Below are 24,791 nucleotides of genomic sequence, written 5' to 3' on the forward strand. Positions count from 1 at the left end.
CTTGTTGCCAGAACACTCCTGTAGGACTTCCTATGGTGGCTCTGATTATCAGTAATATAGGCTTAGTTATATCTACCCAGTCTAAATGTGCCTTAGTAATGGCATCTTCTACCTTACATAATGCTTTTCTAGCATCTGTGGTAATTTCCCAGGAGTGAAGCGGGATCATTACTTCCCTTGAGAATATCAAATAATGGTCCAAGTTCTTCAGTTGTTAATTTTAAATATGGTCTTATCCAGCTTATATCTCCCAAAAGTTTCTGGAAATCATTTAATGTTTTGTGTGTGTGCATGTGTGTAAGATTTAATAAAAAACAAACAAAAATAGGAATGGTTGCTTTCAACATTTTCCAGGTTGTGAAAAGTTTTGCCAGAATTATCTGAGGCGTGGTTCTAAGCTGCATTAGTGGAACAAATACAAAATGCTGTCCTCCTCCCAGGCCAAAAGGCAGTGCATGCAGGCTGCACACCCCACACCAGGGCCACCTCCTCCAGCAACCAGACAGGTGAGGCATCTGTGCTGTGGTCTAGCCCACCTGACCATCCAGGTGGCTCTTCTCTGACCAATAGGATTCTGTCCACCTGGTGGTGCCCAGCCAGCATGCAGCGAGCTGGAATGGCAGCTAGGTCCCCACCCCTGCACTCTGAGACAGGGCTAGCTTATCAACAGGCCGCTGAGCCTTAACACTGACAGTGAGTGCGATGGGACCATGGGAGGGCGTTCTACTCAGATGCTGTGGAGACAGCCCTCCCTACCCCACTGCTTGAGCTTCACTAATTTAAAAATACCATGGAAAAAAAGCTGTGATAGAGACAAGAAGTCAGAGTCAACATGGCAGGGAATGGTGTAAACAACCCACACACCAGTCTCTCATGCATCCATACCCAAGTAATGATGACAGTAAAACAAACAAAAGTACAGACAAGAAGCTGCTTGGGTTGTGCTGCTGCCAGTTGGGAAGGGTGTGTGTCAAGTTGCATGGGACGCAGTTAGTCTTTCTTCAAGTCTCTGGATTCAAAGAGCTTCAGCCCCTCCTGCACCATCAGGCCTTCCTTCAGACTCTACACGACAGGGGACCTGGAAGCGGGCACAAGTCAGTTATCCCATGAGACCTGCTCAATTATGGACTTGGACCTGATGCTTCTAAGCTGCCTAGTGACACAGGATCTGTCTTTCTTCAGGAAGTCAGGATTGCTTTTAGATTTCATTATGTCATATCCCACCATAGCAGGACTCTCAGAGAACTTTTCTCCCAGTGCTTCCATAGCTGCTTTCAGCTGCTCTTTCAACTTGCTGATGTCGCAGTCTGCCTTGGCCTTTGCAATGCTGAGCTCTGTGTAGATGTCTTTGTATTTATCACTAGCATACTTCTTGTCCCGCAGTGCTGTCTGGAGCTCATCCTTGAGAGAGCTGATCTCCTGTTTCAGGTACTGTATTTCTGATTCCTTGACCAGCAATAATACCTCTAACTCATAGGCATCCTTGTCCTGTGTGAGGGGCGACCCCGAGGCTTCTCCACCACCATCCCCCATCAGTAGTGTCTGTAACCATGTGATTTCTGTAGCCAGGTGGTTATTCAGTTCCTGGTTGTGGGCATTGAGTTCCTGCCACTCAGCCTCCAGTGCCTGGGCCAGGTGGGCATTCTCCAGGCACTTCTGTGAGTACAGCTCCAAGAGGACCTCTAGCTCCCGCTGCACCGACTGCAGCTCCTCCAGGTACTGTCGCCTCAGGGCTTCAATGTCTGAGTTGATGCTACTGGTTTGAGACCACTGGCTCTTCTCCAACTCTCACTCCATCTCCTCCTGGTGGGCATTCTTCATGGCTAAAATGGCTGAGATAGTGGCAGCAGTCTCCTCAGCCAGGAAGTGGTCCTTCTCCCACAGCTTCTCCAGGTCCCGCTGGTGCTACCTCTGTAGATCTTCTATCTTCTTCTGGTGTGTTTCTTCCATTGCAGCAAAGCCCATCTCACATGTGACCTGAAGCACGTAGCCCTCCCAGGCGCTCTGCTCGCAGACTAGGGCCACTCTCGGCTGATCCTGTAGTAGCCGGTTCTGCTCCAGAAGGACTGAGGCCTCCTTCTGGCTCTGCTCCAGCTCCTTCTCTAGCAGAGGTGTAAGTTCATGTGTGGAGAGTCGGTCACTTCCATTCTCTGAGGAGGACAGGTGCAGGGGGGCGATGGGCACCTGCTTTTCCTCCCGGAGAGGGGTAGTCTCCACTTGATGCCACCGCTGCTCAATCTCCACATGGACATTCTGTGCCTTGAGGTCAGTGGCCACTGGCAACCCTGGACTCCGATCAACCTCCATGCGCAGGGCCATGTCCTCAGCACCTGGTCCATCCACAGTGCCCAGCATCCCTTGAGGCGCTCTTCTCGCCCCCATGCACCTTTCCACTCCAGCTCCCCTGGCTCTACCTCAAGGTGCCCTGGTTCATGGGCATCAGCAGGCCCCACAGTGCTGGCCCTTTCCTGAGCCAGGGCCTACTGGATGGGGCAGAACTCAGCCCAATCAAAGGTCTTGGAGTGGCCCTCCCACCTTCGTTCACGTGTGTGGCTCCTCTTCTGCTCAGGATCTGGTTCCCCTGGCTCTGTCTCATGCTTCTTACTTGGCCTTGCACAGGTCTCAAAAGATGCACTGCTCTTGTTCTTTTCCTCAGGCAATGAGCTGGTCACATCTGGGGCAGTGGTTGGATGAACGTGCTTCATGATGGTCTGTATCCAGCTCCGCCGGATTCTAGAAGTCATGGCAGACAGGGTGAACTCGCCCTCCTTTGTGTGTATCTGGAAGCCATAATTTCTCTGGACTGGATATTCTGTGACATCATAACATGTGGACAAGTCAATTTCTCCATCCAAGTCAGCTGCCTCCTCAGCTACGGAATCCCTGTAGTACCTCAGGCTCTGATCCGCCAGGACAAACCAGTGTTTCTTCCACTGGCTGTCCTCGTACTGCTTGGTCAGCCAGCCTTCCTTGAAATTCAGCAGGTCAGGCGTCATGGAGGACTCCGTGGACCTCCTGTCCAGTGACTTGGCTCTTCAGTGTGGAGACAGGGGGGAGGCTGAGGTGTCCGATAGAGGTGCTGTGGGGACTTCGCTGGTGAAGTCCCACTTCCTGGGGAATGCCCTCTTCTCGCTGTGGCCCTGGCGAGTGTCGCTTGATGGAGAGGGCACTGCTGAGGCATTTGTCTCCATGTGCTCTGCCTTCTCAATGTTTAAGGCCTCAAATTTCTCAATTACCTGGGACCTCCTGTTGGGGGTGCTGGGGCTGGGGGGTGAGAGTGGTGGGGGCAGCTGCTGCTCCTCAGCCTTCAGGTCCTGTCGAGGTCATAAGCCCCCTTGCTCTTCTCAACCAGCGACAATGGAAGGGGACACTCCCCAACAAGGTCAGACCAGGATAGGTAAGACCGACTGACTGCCCGCTCCCAGCCCTCCATGCGGAGGACAATCAGATGTGTCAGGGAGACCAGTCACAGCAGGAACTCATTTTTTGAGGAAATCACATAGCTTTTATGTAGGGGGGAACCAATCAGCTTAAAGGTCAGCAAGGCATGGGGTGTTCACACAGGCAAGAGTCCCATAAGACTATATGGCAAGCAGGAAGCTGTTCCCTGTTTTGACATTGTAGGAACAGTGGTGCATGTCATCAGAGTTGCTGTTATATTTTCAAACTCAATTATTACATAATGCACTGAACTGCCCTGGATACACCCATTCCCTCAATTGTGAACAACCATCACTCCATGTGGCTGAACTTTTCCTAGACCTGCTTCCTGAGTGAGCTGGGGAAGGAAGGCAATTCTGCTCAAGTTGATACTATGCTGGGTGATATTTGTGACCTTGCAGTTTCCCTCCCTCCTGCCCCATTGCACTAGATCTGGTGGGGGTAACTGCCTACAGCAGTATAGAGGTGACCAGGCTGCCAACATGCCCAATGTGCCAAAATAAAAACAGGGCCACCTAGCAGTTCTGCAGCATATTGCAGCATGACATGTTTCAGTGTGTTCCCATGCACTGGAAGGAGCTGGATCACCAATAGGCCAGCTGAGATATGCCTCCAACATATAGTGCCTCCACTTCTAGGTGAAAATATAGGATCACTTTTCTTGAAAACAACAGGACCCTGTTGCTTGCTTCCTTGGTCTTTCCTCCTACCATCACATTTTAGATGGTGCTTGACTTTAAACTTGATCTTCCCTGACCAGTCACATCTCTGTTTTTCATATTCAAGTCCTACAACTTCTTTAGTTATTTGTTCAAATATTTTGTGTTTGAAATTCAGAATCCATCTATATTGGGTCTTCATTTTTGTATTTTCAGAGATTATCTTGTTTTGTGTAAATCTCTGTTAATGTGCAGCATTATTTATTTTGAGAGCCATCATTTGGTGCTGAATTTTCAGATTAGTACTTGTGTAAATTTAGTTGCTTGGTGCAGGAGCTGTGGTGTGAGGAAAGCAATTCCTCATAAGTCATGTGCCAGAAAAGCAAAATCAGCACGCAGGTAATCTGCTTTCCATTGCAAGCAATAGGAAAGATCTATGAATTTGCAAGGGCATTCAAGTCCTTTGCAAGTTGAGATATTGTCAGTAATTATCTTTGAATACCAAATGATCTCCATAGTTCTTCTTGCTATTTTGGTGTAGTATTTTGAAGCTGAAGTATGTCATATAATTTTGTAAAACAATAAAGATGAATTTTTTTTTGTTTTTAGTGTGTGTTCACTGAAATTAGGTTTTGATTAACATCACCCTTCTGTATTAGTGCTTCACAGAAAATCATCAGCTCTTCCCTTTCTTAATATTCAGCTTTTACTATTTTACTATTCCACTCTTTCAGACTGATGCTTATGTCAAGATAATATACTTCAATGAATCATTGTGCTCATCACTTCACTATCAGCACTTGTTTGATCAGTCACATTCACTTTTTTAGGGCATCTTTTCCCTGTGTCTGTAACCCTGGCCTGCAATCTACATCTTCTGTGGAATGTTAAAAGGACCCTTGGAATTTTCTAAGAGGCCCTTTGTCAGACAGGAAGTGATCAGTCAAGGAGATAAACCCTTATGTCAAGACAGATTAGCTAGATATGTTTTCATCTAAATGTGAGCTAAAGAGCCCCTGGGAATCTCAGTGCAAGAAAATGTCTGGGTACACATTACAGGGGAGCTGCAAAGAAGGTGGGAAATGGAGGTCAACTGTGCACAGAATATTTCTTCTCCCTTTCTAGCTCACTCCAGGCCTCCATCACACATGCTCAGTGAGTCCCTCACTCCTTCCTCTCTATGGAACACCAACATCTACACAGAAGTCAAACTTCACAGGTTCCTGCTGTCACCTGCTGTGACATTGTAGAAAAGGTGGGGCACACTGCCAGAGTTGCTGTGAAGGTTTTAATCTCCATCTTTGTTTAATCCACAGAGCTTAACTTGATGGTCCCCTGCCCTGAGCTATGAACAGCCATTACTCCGTGTAGGTGATTGTCTCCTAGGCCAGTTTTCTGAGTGAGGAAAATCCAGGAGGAGTGGGACAGGAGGGCAATGCTTCTCATACTGGTGCTATGCTGGGAGTTCTTGGTGATGTCAATGCACTCCTCTATCTCTCCCTGTTCCACTAGACTAGATACAGGTCAATTGTCTGCAGCAATCTAGGGGTGACCAGGCAGCCAGCATGGCCAATGCACCCAAATAGGACATCACCATGGAGCAGACCTGGAGAGTATTGCAGGTTGCAAGTCTTTAGTGGGGTCCCTTGCACTGGAAGGAACTGGATTGTCCATAGGCCCTCTAGTTCACAGGCCAACAAACACTGCCTCCACTTTTCCTGGGTGAAGATTTTAGAATCTCTTCTTGAAAACAACATAGCCTTGTTCCTCACTCCCTTGGTCTTCCCTCCCAACATCACAGCTTAAATGGCTCTGGTCTGGAAACTCGATCTGAAAACACAAAAGCCAGAAATCTCTCTGGTTGCCAAGGGACTGAAACATCAAGTCATCATTCTGCCTCTCCATGATATCAAGAAGTGTCTGCATGAGCAGCCAGGATGTCACAGCAGGCCCTCATCAGTACCCATTTTGCTCAATGCTCAGAAACATCCCCTAGGGAGAGAAACTGAGTGAACTCTCCTTTGGGAGCCTGAACCTCCATGCCCTTCAATCCCAAGTTGCTGGATGCCAGCTGGATTCACTTTGTATATCATCACTGTCCCAATTTTATTTTATTTTATTTTTTTGCTCTCCTTTCACAGTACCGCTGTTAACCAAGTTAGCCATTTCTTTGATAAAGATCAAAACCAGGGTAGTAGGATTTTGCAGAAAAGTGAATGATTGATTGAAAGTTCAATGGAAGTGACTTTATGGAAGTTAATCTCAGTGCAATGACCCCTGAGAGGACTTGAAGCCAACAAAACCACAAGAAATTTGAAAATTGGGTGAGGCTTTTTTTGCCCAATACATATCGTGTATGGTGGCACATATTCGTGAACCATTATCACTTCCCTTTGTATATTCATCATTAGAGACAGTCCCACATTGATCCCAGTGGCTGGTGCTTATGATTTCAAGAGCTTTCTGGTTCTACCAGTTTGTGTATTGGTCAAGAGCATTGGTTTAGATGTGCAGTCTAAAAAGAGCTTATAGTGCATGCAGAGGCACAGGGCCATCAGGCAACTTCAACTTGGAGGCACTCACTCTGTTCTCAAGGAGAGTATGTTGGTTTGCATTTGGATCAGCAAGCATTCCACTCAGACAACTGCAGTTGATGAGTTTTCAGAAAATGTTTCAGAAAAGTGTTTCAATGAGACATTGTGAATTTGATCATCCTTACAGTCCCACTTGGTTCCCAGACATTAGTGCTCATATCTACAAGAGTCCTCTTGATAGACAAGTTTGTGTAATAGAAATGAACTGATGTTTGAGTATACTGACTGAAAACAGCTAACAAGTGCTAAGGAAGGGCAGATCCAGCAAATAGCTTCAAGGTTCTCTGTTCTCAATGAGTACCTTTGTTTTGCATTTGGATAAATTAGTTCAAAGCTTAACAACCCTTGGGGAGAGAAACTAAATGGACTCTGCTTCAGGAGCATTGACCTCTATGCCCTTCAATCCAAATTTGTTGGATGCCAGCTAGTTCTACTTTGCAAACTATGGACTTTCCATTTTTTGCTATCATTTCACAGGAGCAGTGTTAACTAAGGTAACCATTTCTTTGAGAAGGATCAAAACCAGGGTAGCAGGATTTTGAAGGGAAATGAATAATTGAAAGTTTAATGGAAATGATTTTCTGAAAATTAATCTCACTGTAATGAGTCCTGAGCAGACTTTGTAGCCAACAGAACCACAGGAAGGTTAAAAATTGGGTTAGGTTTTTTTCCCCCCACCAATACTTATTCTATTGGTTTTTACATATCACATGAGCTATTACCTCTTCCATTTGTTTATTTATAGTTTGAGACCATGTCTGCCTAAGTGGCTTAGTCCTTCCCTAATTCAGGGAGGCTGGTTTACACTGCAAATGCACGTGCCTCATTCACTCCTGTTGGTGAGATGATAGGGAAGATACAACACCTGCACTCATTCATTTGTTTGGCCCAGGTATCTGTTGATTAGAATTTTTAAAGTAAATGTTCAGGAGGACGAGGCAGAGTAAGACAAGAATTAATTGATTGTGGTTGTAAAGGCTTGGGGTTCAGGTTTGAATTATCCCCTAAATTTTCTGATATAATAACATTCTGAGCATATAAATTTCCCATATGTCCCCATCTCTTCTCTTGCCACAGGCCCCTGTGAATCACTGAGATAATTGTCTACTCAGAGATCAACTAAGGGGTAAATCTGTCTTAAGACATCCCCCAAGGCTGTGGGAGTTGACATGCAACTAATGTTTCTGACTTGTTTTCAAATGTGAAATTAAAATTTAGTAGAAAGTTTTCTGGGTTGGGATACATTTTTTGCAAACCTTTTCACAGAGGGAGACCAGAAAAGGATCCAGTCACCTGATACACTATACCTCTTCAAATAATCCATATGTTTCAATCTCAACATTTTGTCTTCTATAAAACTGAGTGAATAGAACACGGTTGGAAAAGTAGCAATTTTAAGTGGAAGTTCAGTCCAATATGGGTTTTCAGCAGGTTGGTAGGGCAAGCGTCAGCAATGCTTCCCCAGTGATATTGAATATTTTAGAGTAGGTCTGACTGGAGATGAGATGACTCTCAAGAACTAATAGATTATATCCCTCTTATGAAAATGCTGATATGTATAAATCAGCAAGTTGGTGAAGAAGAAAGAATGCTGGCAAGTTGTTAATGGTGTGAAATTCCAAAGATCAACTGCATTAGTATTTCAGAGGTAGTAGCCTTTTGGGGCACACTCCAAGACCCTCAGAAAATGAAGTGGATTGGTTCACCTGGGCATTTTCCAAGTGAATCTCTATGTCGGCTGTGAAACCTAGAGGTGATGACCAAAGAGGTCTGCTCTTGGCACTACATTTTCTATCTTTGTTCTGCTTTACATTGGGAAGATATTATTTTCTTTAAGGAATTGAATGCATTGGTGCTGAATACATATTTTCCTTTCCACAGATGTCAATCAGGTGCCACACAATGTAAAAGAAATCTGGCTTCCCTGGGTTATTGAGGGGTCCAACTCCACTTCAATGAAGACTTTTTATAAACTTTTGTGGATTTGGATGGATGTTCTTAAGATTTACTGTGAGGGTAGAACGTGATATTCTCAACTTTACCATGGTTGTGTGGAAAGTTGTGCTGTTTTCAAAACAGCAGACCCCTGTTCCTTGCTCCCTTGGTCTTCCCTCCTAACATCACATATGAGATTTTGCTGGTCTGGGAACTCAGTATGAAGCCACAAAAACCAGAAGCATCTTAGAGGTCATGGAAAGTGTGAGGTCATCATGCTATCATTCTGCCTTTCTGTGACATCAGGAGGTATCTGCAAGAAGAGCCAGGATGTCACAGCAGGCACTCATCTGTGCCCAAATTGCCCAATGCCCAGAAACTTCCCCTGGGGTGAGAAACCAAGTGAATTCTCCTTTGGGTGCCTCGGCATCCTCACCCTTCAATCCCAGGTTTCTGAATGCCAGCTGGTTTCATTTTGCATATCATCAGTTTCTTGTTCTTCCCTCTCATTTTACAGGAGCACTGGTAACCAAGTTAGCTATTTCCTTGAGAAAGACCAAAACCAATGTTGCAGGATTTTGAAGGGAATTAAATGATTGAATGTTCAATGGAAATGTCTTTCTGGAAGCTTATATCAGTGCAACAACCTCTGAGAGGACTTGAAGCCAATAAAAACCACAGGAAGTCTGAAAATTGGGTGAGGCTTTTTTCCCCCCAATACATATTGTGCCTTGGTGTCACATATTCTGTGAGCCATTACCACTTCACTTTGTATATTTATAGTTAGAGATAGCCCCCTTGTTGATCCCAGTTGCTGGTCTCAAGAGCTTCCTTGTTCTGCCAGCATGTGTACTGGTCATGAGGAGTGGTTTAAATGTGTAGTCTAAAAAGAGCTTAGAAGGCATGCAGAGGTGCTGGGCAGCAAACAACTTCAACTTGGAGGCACTCTATTTTCAATGAGAATATGTTTACATGTGGATGAACAAGCACAAAGCATAAGTGCTTTTCTACATCAGTAGAAACAGTTTTAGTTTGAATTGTATCTTTCAAAACCAAGATCTCATTCCAGGCAGACAACTGCAGTTGAAGAGCTTTCTGAAAATTTTTCACAAAAGGGGTTTGATGAGAACTTGTGAATTTAATCATCCTTACAGTCACACTTGTCTTCCACATATTCGTGCTTTTATCTATAAGAGCTCTCTTCATGGACATCTTTGTGTTAAAGGACTGAACTATTGTTTAAATATGCTGGCTGAAATCAGTATTCAAGTGTCGAGGAGGAGCAGATGCAGCAAATAGCTTCAGAATGCAGCTCATTCCTTTTTCAATGAGTACCATGTGTTTTGCATTTGGATCAATTAGCTCCAAGCTTAATTGCTTTCCAGAAAGTAAAGAAATGGTTTTCTTTCAAAACCATCACAGCATTGTTAAATGCCAGTGTATTCCAAAAGAGCAATTGCAGTTGAAGAGTGATTGCTGAAAAAGTTTCAGTAATGGATTTCAATGACTCTTTGGGGAAAGTATACTATGCATGTTTCTAGCAACAGAAGAAACCATTTTAATTCAAAGTGTAGCATTTGAAACCATTCCCAGCAGATATCTGCTGTTAAAGACATTCTTAAAAATGATTCACAATGGATTTCAAGGAGATCTTGTGAATTTGATCATTCTTACAGTCACAGTTTTCTCCCTGAGAATGGGGCTTCTCTCCACAAGAGCCTTCCTGTTAGCCCAGTTTGTGTATTAGCATGGAACTGAGGTTTGAAAGTGCTGTCTCACAATAGCATAGACATGCTGAGGAGAAGCAGTTCCAGCAAGTAGCTTCAATATACACATACTCAGTGTTTTCTCCATGAGTATATGTTAGTTTGTATTTAGATGAATTATCACAAAGCAGAAGTGCTTACCATCAAGGGAAGAAAATGTTTTCTAATCACTGCTTTTGTACCAAGGATAACTGGCAGTACATTCTAAGAGGTCAACTGCAGTTGAAGCATGATTGTTGAAAATGTTTCACTAATGGATGCTAATACCTCTATGGGGAACGGATCTTCTTCATGGAACCACTTTGATTCCAGGTGTTGGTGCTTCTGCTTTCAAGAGCTCTCTTGTTCTACCAGTTTATGTATTATTCATGAGCTGTGTTTAATGGGTACGCTAAAAAGAGCTTAGAAGATCTGCATGGGACGCATCACTAAAGCACCTTAGGTAGATGCACCCTTAGTTCACAGGATGCAGGATGCACCAGTAAGAAGCAGCAGACCTTAAGTAAGGCGTAGCAAGTCTCTCTTCCTCTAAGCTCTAAGCAAAGCCTGTCCTTCTCTCAAAGTCTCTCTCTCTTAAGCAAAGACTCTCTTTCTCTCCGATAAGCAAAGTCTCTCTCTCTCTCTCTCCTCTCAAAGCAAGTAAGCCTCATTTCCTCTATCCTCTATAAACAAACAAGCAAGAAAGCAGTGCACTAAAGAGAAAGATAGAAGTAGCTCAGTTTCCAGTCCACCTCCGATAAATACCCACGCAATTGTTGCTGCAGGCGGTAACAAATTGCCGCGGGCAGTGACAACTTCCCATCAAAATCCTGCTACCCTCGTTTTGATCTTTCTCAAAGAAATGGCTAACTTGATTAATAGTGCTTCTGTGAAATGAGAGCAAAAACCAGGACAGCTATGATATTCAAAGTGGAACAGGTTGGCAACCAGCACCTTGGGATTGAGGGATGTGGAGGACCAGGCTTCTGAAGGAGTGTGGACTTGGTTTCTCTACCCAGGGTATGTTTCTGGGCATTGGGAAACATGGGCACTGATGAGTGCCTGCTCTGACATCCAGGATGCTCTTGCAGATACTTCCTGATTTCAAGGAGAGAGAGAATGATGGTGTGATGATGTCACAGTTCCCATTAAAACCATAGAAGCTATTGGTTTTGGCAGCTTCAGACTGAGTTTCCAGACAAACACCATTTCACTTATGATGTTAGGAGGGATGACCAAGTGAGGGAGGAACAGTGCTCTCTTGTTTACAAGAATAGTGATTCTTCATTTCTAAATTCTTCATCCAGGAGAAGTGGAGGCAGGGTATGTTAGGGGTATGACCTAGCAGGCCTATGCACAATCCAGCTCCTTCTAGTGCAAGGGAGCTCACTGAAGCTGAGAGCCCACAATACTCTCCAGGTCCTTGAGGTGAAGCTATTCTCATTTGGGCTCATGGGACATGCTGGATGCCTGGTCATCCCTATCATGCTGCAGGCCATAGGTTCCCACTGAGTCTAGGGGAACAGGGAGGGATTGAGGGTTACAGAGAACTCACCAGGCTCAGCAAACTAAGCACCAGCCTCAGCGGCATTGCCTTCCTGCATGGCTCCCCAAGGCCTGTTCTCACCTGCAATTTTGCTCACTCAGGAACCTGGTTCTCCCAGCCATACTGAATGATGTCTGTTCACAGCTGAAGGCAGGGAAGCATCAAAAGCAGTTTGGTGTTTTAGGTAATGCTTGAGTTTCAAAACATCAGAGCAACCCTGCTGGGGTGTTCCAACTTTTATAAAAGGACAAAATGTTGACACCTTTAACCTGTGAAGTTTGATTTCTATGTGGAGGTTCTTGGCTGCTCTGATCCTTATAGAGAAGAGAAGGGGGTATTGTAACTGAGCATGTGTGATGAAAGCCTAGAGCAAGCTAGCAAGGGAGCAGTGATTCTGTACACACTCCACCTGCCAGGCCCCACTTCCTTTGCTGCTACCCTGCAATTCATCTGCACTTAGAAATACTATTTTACTGTCTTTCCAAGGAGCTCTTTAACTCACCATTAGATGAGCCAATATCTGGCCAAACTGTCTTGGCATAACAGTTCATCTCCTTGAGGAGACTGCTGCATTTCTTTGAAAAGCCCTCTGTGACAATGCCAAGGATCTTTAAACAGCCCATGGAGGATGCAGATACAGGCCAGTGTCAAAGACTCTCACACAAAAATGTACAAAAAAGTGAATGCAGTGGATCAAACTAGTGCCCAAAAATGATGTGAGGAGCACAATTTTCCCATGAAGAATATCATTTGACATATGCATCAGGCTGAAAGTAAGGAATGGTACAAAGGGTCAAAGCTGAATACAAAAAAGATAAGTGCTCAGGACATTCTCTTGGATACTTAATACAAAGTGTTGGAAATGAAATCTAATAAAGTGAGCAAACACATAAAATTTGTCATTCTAAAAGTTTTCCCAAAAAAGAACCAGGATATTCTTCAGCTTCAAAATACTATACCAAAACAGCAAGAAAACTTTGGAGATCTTTCAGCATAATGCACACATAATTACTGACAATGTCTCAACTTGCAAAGGAAATAAATACCCTTAAAAATTTATGGATCTTTCCTTTTGCTTGCAGTGGAAATCAGATTACCTGTATACTGATTTTGCTTGCCTGGCACATGACTTATGAGAAAATGCTTTCCTTACAACACAGCACCTGCATTTAAGCACTTAAATTTGCACATGTAGAAATTTGTAAATGCAAAACTGAATGTTAGCTCTCCAAATGCATAGTGCACCACACCATGACAGATTTAAAAAAAGTAAAAATCTCTGCTAAAAAAAATGAAAGCTCAGTAGATGCCAATCCTGAATTTCAAAAACAGAAAATTTTAAGGAATAACTTAAGATGTGATGGGATTTATTGACAATGAAAACCAGATCCTAAAGCAAGTATAAAACACTGTATAATTTTTATCATTTAATTGCTTATGTCCAACACAATAAATACACATACCTAATCTCTGATTTCATTTTTTAAATGAGAACTCATTCAAATAGGTGTTCTTGTGTGATGTCTTACTCTAGAAAGCACAATCACAACTTTCCACATATCCATGATAAAGGTGAGAAAATAAAATCTACATTCAATTCTACAGAGCATGTCTTTAGAACATTCATCCAAATCTACAAAAGTCTATAAAAAGGCTTTATTGAAGGGAAGTTGGACCCCCAATGATCCAGGGAAGACAATTTTCTAATTCACAGTGTGCACATGATTGACATCCATGGAAAGCAAAATATGTATTTAGCACTAATCACTCAATTCCTTAAAGAAAAGAATATATTCCCAATGAAAGGCAGAACAGAGATAGAAAATGCAGTGCCAACAGCAGTTCCCTTTTGTCACCTCTAGGTTTCACAGCTGACATTGAGTTTTAATTGGAACATGCCCTGTTCTAACAATTCACTTTATTATCTGAGGTCTTGTGAGTGTGCCCCAGAAGGCTACTACTTGTTAAATGTAGTTGACCTTTGGAATTCCATGCCATTAACACTTCACCAGCATCCTTTCTTCTTCTACAGCTTGCTGCTTTATAACCACATGAGCATTTTCATGAGAGGGATATAAGCTCTCACTTCCAGAGAGTTATCTCATCTCCAACTACACTAAAAATTTCAAGATCACTGGGGAAGCACTGCTGATTTTTACCATAGCCTTCTGCTGAAAACACTCATCAGAATGAACTTCCACTTAAAATTGCTATTTTTCAAACTGTGTTCTTTCACATTATTTAATAGAGGAGAAAATGTTGAGATTGAAAGATGGATTATCTGAAGAGTTTCAGTATGCCAGGTGATGGGCTCTTTTCTGGTCTTTCTCTGTGAAATTCCTTGCAGGAAATCCATTCCAACCCAAAACCAAAACCTTTCAGTGGAATTTTAATTTCACATATCAAAAAAAAAAAAAAAAAAAAAAAGCCAGAAACATTAGTTGCATGTCAACTCCCACAGTCTTGGGGATATCATAAAAGATAGATTTACCCCTGTCTTTTAAAGCATGAAAAGGCTTGTAGCTGAAATCTGAGTAGACAATTATCTCAGTGATTTCCTGGGGCCTGTAGCAAGAGAAGAGACAAGGATATTTGGGAAAGTTTTTATGCTCAGGGTGTTATTATAACAGAAATGTGTGGGGTTGATGCAAACCTGAACCCCAAACTTTTATGACCACTCTCAACTAAGTTTTGTACCACTCTACAATCTCCTTCAGGACATTTTATTTAAAAAATTCTAACCACAAGATATCTGGGCCAAATAAATGGAAGAGTAGATGTGCTGGAAATTCCCTATCATAGCTGTAACTTTGGAGAAGCTGAGGCAGGTGCATCTCCAGTGCAATGCCAGTCTCCTTAAATTAAAAAAATGCCCGGGACCAGACAGGTTCTCAGCTGAGTTCTACAAAACCTTTAAAGAAGAGCTCATTCCAATACTTCTCAAAGTATTTCATGAAATAGAAGAGGAGGGAACCCTTCTAAACTCATTCTATGAAACCAATATCACCCCGATACCTAAATCAGACAGAGACACAAGGAGGAAAGAAAATTTTAGACCAATATCCTTAATGAACATTGATACAAAATTTCTCAACAAAATCTTAGCAAATCACGTACAAAAATATATGAAAAAATAGTGCACCACGATCAAGTGGGTTTTATCACTTGATCAAGGTCAGTTCAACATTTGGAAATCAATAAATGTAATTCACCATATCAACAGACTTAAAGTCAAGAATCACATGATTATTTCAATAGATGCAGAAAAAGCATTTGATAAAATACTGCATCCCTTCATGCTCAAAACACTAGAAAAAATAGGGATAGTGGGAACATTCCTTAACATTGTAAAGGCCATCTATGCTAAGCCCATGACCAATATCATTCTAAATGGTGAAAAACTGAAAGCATTCCCCCTAAAAACTGGAACAAGGCAGGGATGCCCTCTTTCACCACTTCTATTCAACATTGTCCTCGAAAATCTAGCCAGAGCAATTAGACAGAACAAGGAAAATAAAGGGATATGAATAGGAAAAGAAGAACTCAAACTATCCCTATTTGCTGATGACATGATTATATATTTAGAGGAACCAGGAAATTCCACCAGGAAACTTTTAGAACTCATAAGTGAATTCAGTAAAGTAGCAGGATATAAGATCAATGCTCATAAATCCAATGGATTTTTATACATAAGTGATGAATCTTCAAAAAGAGAAGTTAGGAAAACTTCCACATTCACAATAGCTTAAAAAAAAAATACTTGGGAATCAATCTAACAAAGAGGTGAAAGACCTCTACAATGAGAACTACAGAATGCTAAAGAAGGAAATTAAAGAAAACCTTAGAAGATGGAAAGATCTCCCATGTTCTTGGACAGGCAGAATTAATATTGTCAAAATGGCCATACTACCAAAAGTGCTATACAGATTCAATTTAATTCCAATTAAAATCCCAACGATGTACCTTACAGAAATAGAGCAAGCAATCATGAAATTCATCTGGAATAATAAGAAATCCAGAATAGCTAAAGCAATCCTTACCAGGAAGAGTGAACCAGGGGATATTGCAATACCAGACCTTCAACTATACTACAAAGCAATAGTAACACAAATGGCATGGTATTGGCACCAAAATAGACAGGTAGATCAATGGTACAGAATAGAGGACATGGACACAAACCCAAATAAATGCAATTTCCTCATACTAGACAAAGGTGCCAAAAATATGCAATGGAGAAAAGATAGCCTCTTCAACAAATGGTGCTGGGAAAACTTGAAATCCATATGCAACAGAATGAAACTAATCCCCTATCTCTCACCCTGCACAAAACTCAACTCAAAATGGATCAAGGACCTTGAAATCAGACCAGAGACCCTGCATCTTATAGAAGAAAAGGTAGGTTTAAATCTTCACCTTCTTGGCTTAGGATCAGATTTCCTTATCAGGACTCCTATAGCACAAGAAATAAAAGCAAGAATTAACAACTGGGATAGATTCAAACTAAATAGCTTTCTCTCAGCAAAGGAAACTATCAGCAATGTGAAGAGAGAGCCTCCAGAGTGAGAGAATATCTTTGTCACCCATACTTCAGATAGAGCACTAATTTCCAGAATATATATAAAGAATTCAAAAACTCCACATGAGGAATACAAATAACCCAATCAACAAATGGCTAAGGAAATGAACAGACACTTCAGAAGATCTACAAGCAATCAACAAACATATGAAAAAATGTTCACCATCTTTAGTAATAAGAGAAATGCAAATCAAAACTACACTAAGATTTCATCTCACCCCAATTAGAATGGTGATTATCAAGAATACAAGCAACAATAGGTGTTGGCAAGGATTTGGGGAAAAAGGTGCACTCATACATTGCTGGTGGGGCTGCAAATTAGTGCAGCCATTCTGGAAAGCAGTGTGGAGATTCCTTAGAAAACTTGAAATGGAACCACCATTTGACCCAGCTATCCCCCTCCTTGGCCTATACCCAAAGGGTTTAATATCAGCATCCTACAGAGATACAGCCACAACAATGTTCACAACTGCTGAATTCACAATAGCCAGATTATGGAACCAACCTAGATGCCCTTCAATGGAGGAATGAATAAAGAAACTATCACGTATATGTATATAATGATCTATTACTCAGCCAAAAAGTAATAAAATTATGACCTTTGCAGGCAAATGGATGAAATTGGAGAAGATCATGCTAAGTGAGATAAGTCAATCTCAAAATACTAAAGGACTAATGATCTCGCTGATAAGCGGATGATGACATAATGGGTTGTGGGAGGTGTCAAGAATGGAGGAAGGAGGGATTGTATACAGGGATAAAAGGGGTGGGAGGGGTGGGAGGTGTTGTGGGAAGATAATAACAGGATGAATCAAAAACTATTATCCTAGATAAATGTATGATTACAAAAACAGTATGCCTCTACTTCATGTTCAAACAGAGAAACAAGTTGTATCCTATTTGTTTACAATAAAAATGAATTTAAAAAAATTTTTTTAAATGCCTGAGCAACTTAGCCAGATGAAGTCTCTAAGTATAAATACACGAAGGGAAGATGTGATTTCTCAGATCTATTAACACCTATTAACATCAATCACAGTACAATTCTGAACCCATATCTAGGACCTGCTCATAAAAATTGCAGTGTTCCACTTAAGTGTGAGTGAACACTTGAAACATTTTCTCTTGGTGACATTCAGAAATGCTAATGCACTTCTGTGCACTGCTTTTCCTCAGGCTTTTTGAATCATAACATGAAGATTCTAAGCAACTACTTGTACTTAGGTACCCTACTTAGAGGAAGAAATTTGTATTGAAGAAAGTCAATTCCATGGGGCTGGGGATATAGCTCAGTTGGTAGAGTGCTTGTCTAGCATGTACAAGGTCCAGGGTTTGATCCCCTAGCACCACCCAACGGAAAAAAAAAAAGAAGAAAGTCAATTCCCCAAAGTTTAATTGAATTTGACCTGGCAAATTTTATCAGAATACTTCCTACCAATGCTGGATTCCACTTACGAGAAACCACAACTTACCAATTTCACAGAAGCCTTGGGTATGAGCGTTTAGAGATCTAAGACTCCCCGGATAAACTGAAGGACATGTTGCTCAATATCTAGGGCAAGAAAAAAATCAAATCTCCCCATGCTGGATGTGTATGAGAGAAAATAACCATTTTAAAATCTTTGTGCAGAACCTAGCCCCTAGGGGACTGATTCCTGGAAAACCCAAATTTGTCCTAGAATTTAGTCCTGACAAACCCATTTGGCATTTCATGGAGCATGTCTAATGACCAAGAGAAAATCAAACATGCAGCAGAGTTCACACAGGTCAGTGCCGGTGGTACAAACCCACCTGGATCTCCCCTTCTCACTCCAATTCAGATGATTGCAGGATGGAATAGGAGAGATGCATCTGACCAGGAATTCAAAAGAGTGGGGATGGGAGAGATTGAGTTTGGAGACAGAACCCAAGATCACAAAACCACAAAACATGGGGTTCACAGGTGGCTTAGTGGACTAAGAATTGTCTCCTCCACTGTGGGAATAAAATTTAGGGGAGAGCCCTCAAGTGCAGTCTTCCAGTGTGGGCTGCCAAATTTGGGCCCTGGTGGGTGCCCTGTGGTAAAACTGCTAGAACAATTGGCGTCCAGCCAAGAATGTGGAACCTACCGAATCCTATATCTCATCTCCATGAATTACTTCTAATAGCTTACCTCTCTCAGTCCAGCAACCATTCCCTGAGGTTTGAGCAAGCATCTTACTCCAGATGAAACCACTTACACTGCTGAGAAGGGAAGCTGAGAATCTTTGGAATTCCAAAGAAAATAATTGGTTAATTTGTCATCAAGCTTATTTTTCTTGGTTTAATTGTTACTTTAATGGTTTATATATATAGTCATATTTGTTTTTACTCATTTCTATGATTTCAAAGCCTGTTATTATTCATGGATCTGTATTTAGAGTATTAGAAATGTCTTTATGTAAAATTAATTTTAGTTAAAGTGGTAATATTATGGTTAGTATTAAATTTTATGTTGGGTTAGGGTTCGAGCTATGGATTGCATATGGACATTGGGAAACATGAATATTCAAAGGAATGTATATTAAAAATGTATGGAAACATATAAATATGTATGTACTAAAACATGCAATGAAATATTGTGCATTAAGGAATCCACTTTTTTTACATTGTTAATGCATGAATATATCATATAACTGAATATTTAGATACATGCAGGCAAATTGAATATATAAGTAAAGTCACATAAACATTTATATTATTATAAATCCTATTATGTAAAATTATGTTCAAATATGTGGTAATGTTAGGGTTAGTATTAAATTTTGAGTTGGGTTAGAATTAGGGTTAGGGAATTAATATGTATATCAGTAATCATAAATATTCACTAGTAGGTACATATGAAAATGTGTATAAAAACAAAAATATTTATTCTGAAATAGAAAATCATATCATGTGACTCCTTTGAATACACATTTTTTAAAATTTGGATATGCATAAACTTATGTAAATTAATGTTATAACATAAGTGCAAATATACCAATGATTATTGAATATATAGTTCAAAATACAAATAAATAATTTTAGTATACAGATTGATGTGAAATGATGTTAAGATATAGGAATAATATAATTTAGTTATAAATATAGTATTAAGTTCTGAGTTATTTTGGGAATATACGTATATCAGAAAACAAATACTCATAAGAATATATGCATAAAAATACATGTGAAAAGATCTATAAAAATATGTGTTCTAAAGAAGAGTAAGTTATAATGTGAATTCAATGAATATACTTTTTAAAATAATGGGCAGGGGCTGGAGATATAGCTTAATTGGTAGAGTGCTTGCCTTGCAAGCACAAGACTCTGGGTTCAATCCCCAGCACTGCAAAGAATAATAATAATAATAATGATAATAATAATAATAATAGGTATATGGAATATATCATATAAATTTATAAATAATAATATATATGCAAATATATTATTTATGATTGCATAAAATTTTTAAACTACACAAAATCATGTTAATATGCTTTTGTGAAAAATGATGTTTAGGTATGGGGTAAGGATACCATTAGTATTAAATTTTGTGTTGGTTTAATTTAAGGGAAATAGAATAAATAAGGACATCAAGAAACAAGAATATAAGATTATACATGTGAAAATATGAATGAAAATAATTATAAAATAAATGTTATGAAATAGAAAAGTATATAATGTGAGTCATGTGTACACTCTTCTTAAAACTTGAATGGATGGATGTATTGAATGAATGAATATATAATAATATATATGCAAATATACATCAAAATACAAATAAACTTGCACACCACTCTACATTATTTTATGTAAATTATTGTTAGCTATGGGGTAAGTTTAGAGTTACTTTTAGTTGGGGTTAGAATTAGGGTTAGGTTAGTGTATGAATAAATGTATTGTGAAACATGAATATTGATAAGTATGTGTACATGAAAATATATGAACATGAATATATTCTGAACAAGGAAAGGGTATAAAGTGATTATTAACTTGGGATGCATGGATATAGCATATAAGTGAATATGTGATAATATATATGCAAATACGCTATCAATAATTCTACATAAAAATAAAATACAATTGATACACATTTCACTACATATGCTTATATGTAAAATTAGGTTTAGTTATCAGGGTAAGTGTAGGGTTAGAATTAAATTCTGGTTTGTTTTATGCTTAGGGTGAAGGACTGAATATGTGTATCAGGAAACACAGCTATTCAGAAGAATGTACCTGAGAAAATAGGCATGAACTCCTATATAAATGTATAGGTTCTTGAACAGGGAATGGTATATTGTGAGATATATGAGCACATTTTTATATTCATTGTGGATGCATGTATATATCATATAAATGAAGATATACTCACATATATGCAATTGTACCATGGATTATTGAATATATGTTAAAATGCAGATAAATAACTATATAAATATATATGCATTTTGTAAAATTAGGTTTTGGTATAGGGATAATTTGCATTAAATTTTCAGTTGGATTAAAATTAGGTTTAGGGAATGAATATGTATACCAGGACACAGGAATTGTAATTAGAAAGTATGTGTAAAAATATAAACAAAACACCTAAACATATATGTTATGGAAAAGGAAAGGGAATAAGTTAACCCATGCATTTACACATTTTTCATTAGGGGATGCATGGATTTATCATGTATATGAATATAAAAATATATATATGAAAATATATTAATAATAATTGAATACATGTCAAAATATACATAAATATTCATATTTCTATGCAAGCTTTTATATAAAATTAGGTTTGGTTATAAGAGTTATAGAGTCAGTATTAAGTGTGGAGTTGGGGTAAGATTAGAGTTAGGGAACAAATATGTATACTGGAAAACATGAATATTCATTAGAATTATAATAATATACATATTTTTGGTTGATGCTGCATGATATTACTGAATAATAATATATGCTAATAAATCTTTGATCTTTTAATATATGCAGAGACATGTTTAAGTAGCCCTAAGATGGCGGCTGGTGTTGAGCCAAGAGGTGGTTCATAATTAGTGTTAACACAGCGTGATCTACTTTTGCCTGATTAGTTAATGTTTCCTCCATGCTAGTGGTCAACAGATGCTCCTCATTCTTAATTGGTACCATGGCGCATGCTCCAACTGTGCTACTTAATCCTAAGCTGATTGGCTGTCTTAGGGTATATAAGACATTCTCTTCGACTGGGAGGAAATCGCAGAACACAGGACTAAGCAGACAACTCTAGGTCGCAGATCACAGGTTGCAGAATGAGGGACTAAGAAGACACCTCTAGATCGCAGGTCGCAGGTTGCAGGATGCAGGCCACATGCCACACCCCGCACCTCCAAGAAGTGACCCACCTTTAAGAAGCAGTAGACCTTTGATAAGCGTAACCTCTCTGAAAGAGTAGCACCTCTAAAAGTAAGCAAAGTCTCTCTTCCTCTAAGCAAAGCCTCTCTTCCTCTATAAACTAGAGAATAAGCAAGTAAGCAAGGAAGTAGCCCAGATAAAGATAATAGAAGTAGTTCATTCCCAGTCCACCTCTGATAAATTCCCGCTGGATTGTTGTTGTGGGCGGCCAACAAATATATGTCAAATTTACATAAATATGCATATTAGTATAAGCCCTTTTATGTAAAATTAGATTTAGATAATAAGGAAGGTTAGGGTAAGAAATCAGTTTTGTTTAGGGTTAGGGTTAGAATTCAATTTTGTGTTAGGTTAGGGTTAAAGTTATGGGATTAATATGTATATCAGTAAATGTGAGTTTTCATAAAATTGTATGTGTGAAGATATGTCTGAAAATATATATGAATATATGTTTTCTGATACAGGACATTTTATAATATGAGTCATATGAGCATACTTTTTCAAAATTGCAGATACATTGATATACCACATAAGTTAATCTATAATAACACACATGAAAATATACCATTTAATTTGAGTACATAAATCCAAGTAACATAAATTTTCATATCATTATGCAAAGTTTAACATAAAATTAGGTTTAGGTATGGAGTAAGGTTACAGATAGTTATAAATTTTGAGTTGTTTATGGAACAAGCATGTATATAATTAAATATGAATATTAATAATGTGCAGTGAAAATATGTATAAAATATATAATCAATATTTTGAAATAGATAAGTGTTTAATGTGAATTTTATAAATGGACTTTATAAGTTTAGGGGTACACTCTGAAAATATTTACATGAATGTATAATATATATGCAAATATTTATTAAATCAAACTACACATCAATATTCACTTTGTCACATGTGCTTTTATGTAAAATTAATTTTAGTCATCCAGATGATGTTAGGATTAGTGTTAAATTTCTGATTTGTTTCCACATATGGTTAGTGTTTGAATATATATATGATGAAGCATGAATATTCATAATCATCTACATGTGAAAATATGTATGAATATGTATACATGTTTTGAAATATGGAATGACTTATTGTGAGACACATAAATACCTTTTATTTTAAATGTGATGTGGGGGTGCATTGATAAATATATATGTGAATGTATAATTATATCTATGCAAATATACCATTAACAATCAAGGTTTAAATCAAAATATTCATAACTACTCTTATTTCTATATATGCATTGTTCTACCAATTTGTGTAATTTTTATGAACTGTAGTTAATGCATATGCTAAAAATAGCTTAGAAGGTCTGCAGAGGATCATGATCATCGAACAACTTCAGCTTGGAGGTACACACTCTGTTCTCAATGAGGATTTGTTTGTATTTGAATGAATAAGCAGGAAGCCTAAATGCTTTCCAGCCAGAGAAGAATCAGTTTCAATTCAAAGTGTATCATTGAAAACCGGAGCACATTACCAGGAGAAAACAGCAGTGGAAGAGTTTCCTTAAAAAGTTTCACAGATGGATTTCAATGAGAATTTGTGGAGTTGATCATTCTTACAGTACCACTAGGATCCCAGACATCAGTGTTCCTATCTCTTGTTAGACTACTTTGTTTAATAGGACTGAGATGATGTTTGAATGTGCTGACTGAAAACAGCTTACAAGTGCTGAGGAGGAGCAGATCCAGCAAGTAGCTTCAATGAAGAGGCACTCAATGAGTACCTTGTGTTTTGCATTTGGTACCAGGCATACCATTCCACTTCATATTCCAAGGGACTGGGAGTGTGCCCCAAAATGTGACTACTTGCCAAATACTACTGCAGTTGACCTTTAGAATTCAATGCCATTAACACCTCACCAGCATCTTTTTTTTTTTTTTCAAAAACTAGCTTATTTATACACCACATCAGCATATTCATGAAAGGTATATAATCTACCATCAGTTCCTGAGATTTATCTTGTCTCCAGCCATACCTACTCTAAAAATTTCAAGATCACTGGGGAAACACTGCTCACTCCTACAATAGCCTTATATTGAATACACTCAATGGAATGAACTTTAAATTCCTACTTTTCCAAATGTGTTACATTCACTTGATTGAAGAGAGGAGAAAATGTTTAGATTGATGGACATGGATTACCTGAAGAGGTTAAGTATGTCAAGTGAGTGGATAAATTTCTGGTATTCCTCTGTGAAATGCTTTGCAAGAAGTCCATTCCAACTCAAAACCAAAATATTTCTATCAAATTTCAATTTCACATTTGGAAACAATTAAGCCATAAACATTAGTTTTATGTCAACTCCCACAATCTTGGGGTATGTCATGGAGATAGGTTCACCCCTATCTTTTCTTTTTTTTTTTTTTAACAATGAATTCCACCATTTTTAATAATTTTAATGCACCAATGAAAACATTTAAAACTGGTTTCAATAATATAGTAAAGAAAATATCACAAAAAGAAAACTATTAAGCTTTTATTTTCCCTAACACTGGATACTAGAACCTATTAAAGTAATACCTTTAAGAAAATGACTTTTAACCTTAAATTCTATAGTCAACCTACTCAATGCGAACACATAACTACTTGAAAAGTCTAAAACAAATTACTTACTTATGTTTCAACTCAAGGGAGACTACTGGAAATGCTAATTCCACACTCTGAATGAAGACTTTATTCTGGGTAAAAATAATTCCTACTTCTCAAAGAGCTTTGACTTAATGCTTTCTTTTACTATCCATCTACTTAACTTCTCATTTAGAATTGATATATATTGTAAAATGTTCACAGACAAACAGAATTCAGTGATATTATGTTTCCAAAATTGTTCAGGAAAGTGCCCTGATCAACAGTCTTGAGAAATACTTTCCTTTGTATGGATGTCAAATAGATTCACATAT

General features: G+C 39.1%; 1 pseudogene across 1 annotated transcript in view; it reads right to left on the reverse strand.

The window, feature by feature from the left end:
* Nucleotides 1-297: 297 nt before the first annotated feature.
* LOC306649504 (myosin phosphatase Rho-interacting protein-like) overlaps nt 298-24,791 on the reverse strand; it is a 28,368-nt pseudogene continuing 3,874 nt past the window's right edge. The window contains exon 2 of the transcript in view: nt 298-3,314. The product of the transcript in view is annotated as a myosin phosphatase Rho-interacting protein-like (transcript). The remainder of the gene's footprint in view (nt 3,315-24,791) is intronic.

The sequence above is a fragment of the Sciurus vulgaris genome (assembly GCF_902686455.1).
Source record: "Sciurus vulgaris genome assembly, chromosome: 18".
Lineage (NCBI taxonomy): Eukaryota > Metazoa > Chordata > Mammalia > Rodentia > Sciuridae > Sciurus > Sciurus vulgaris.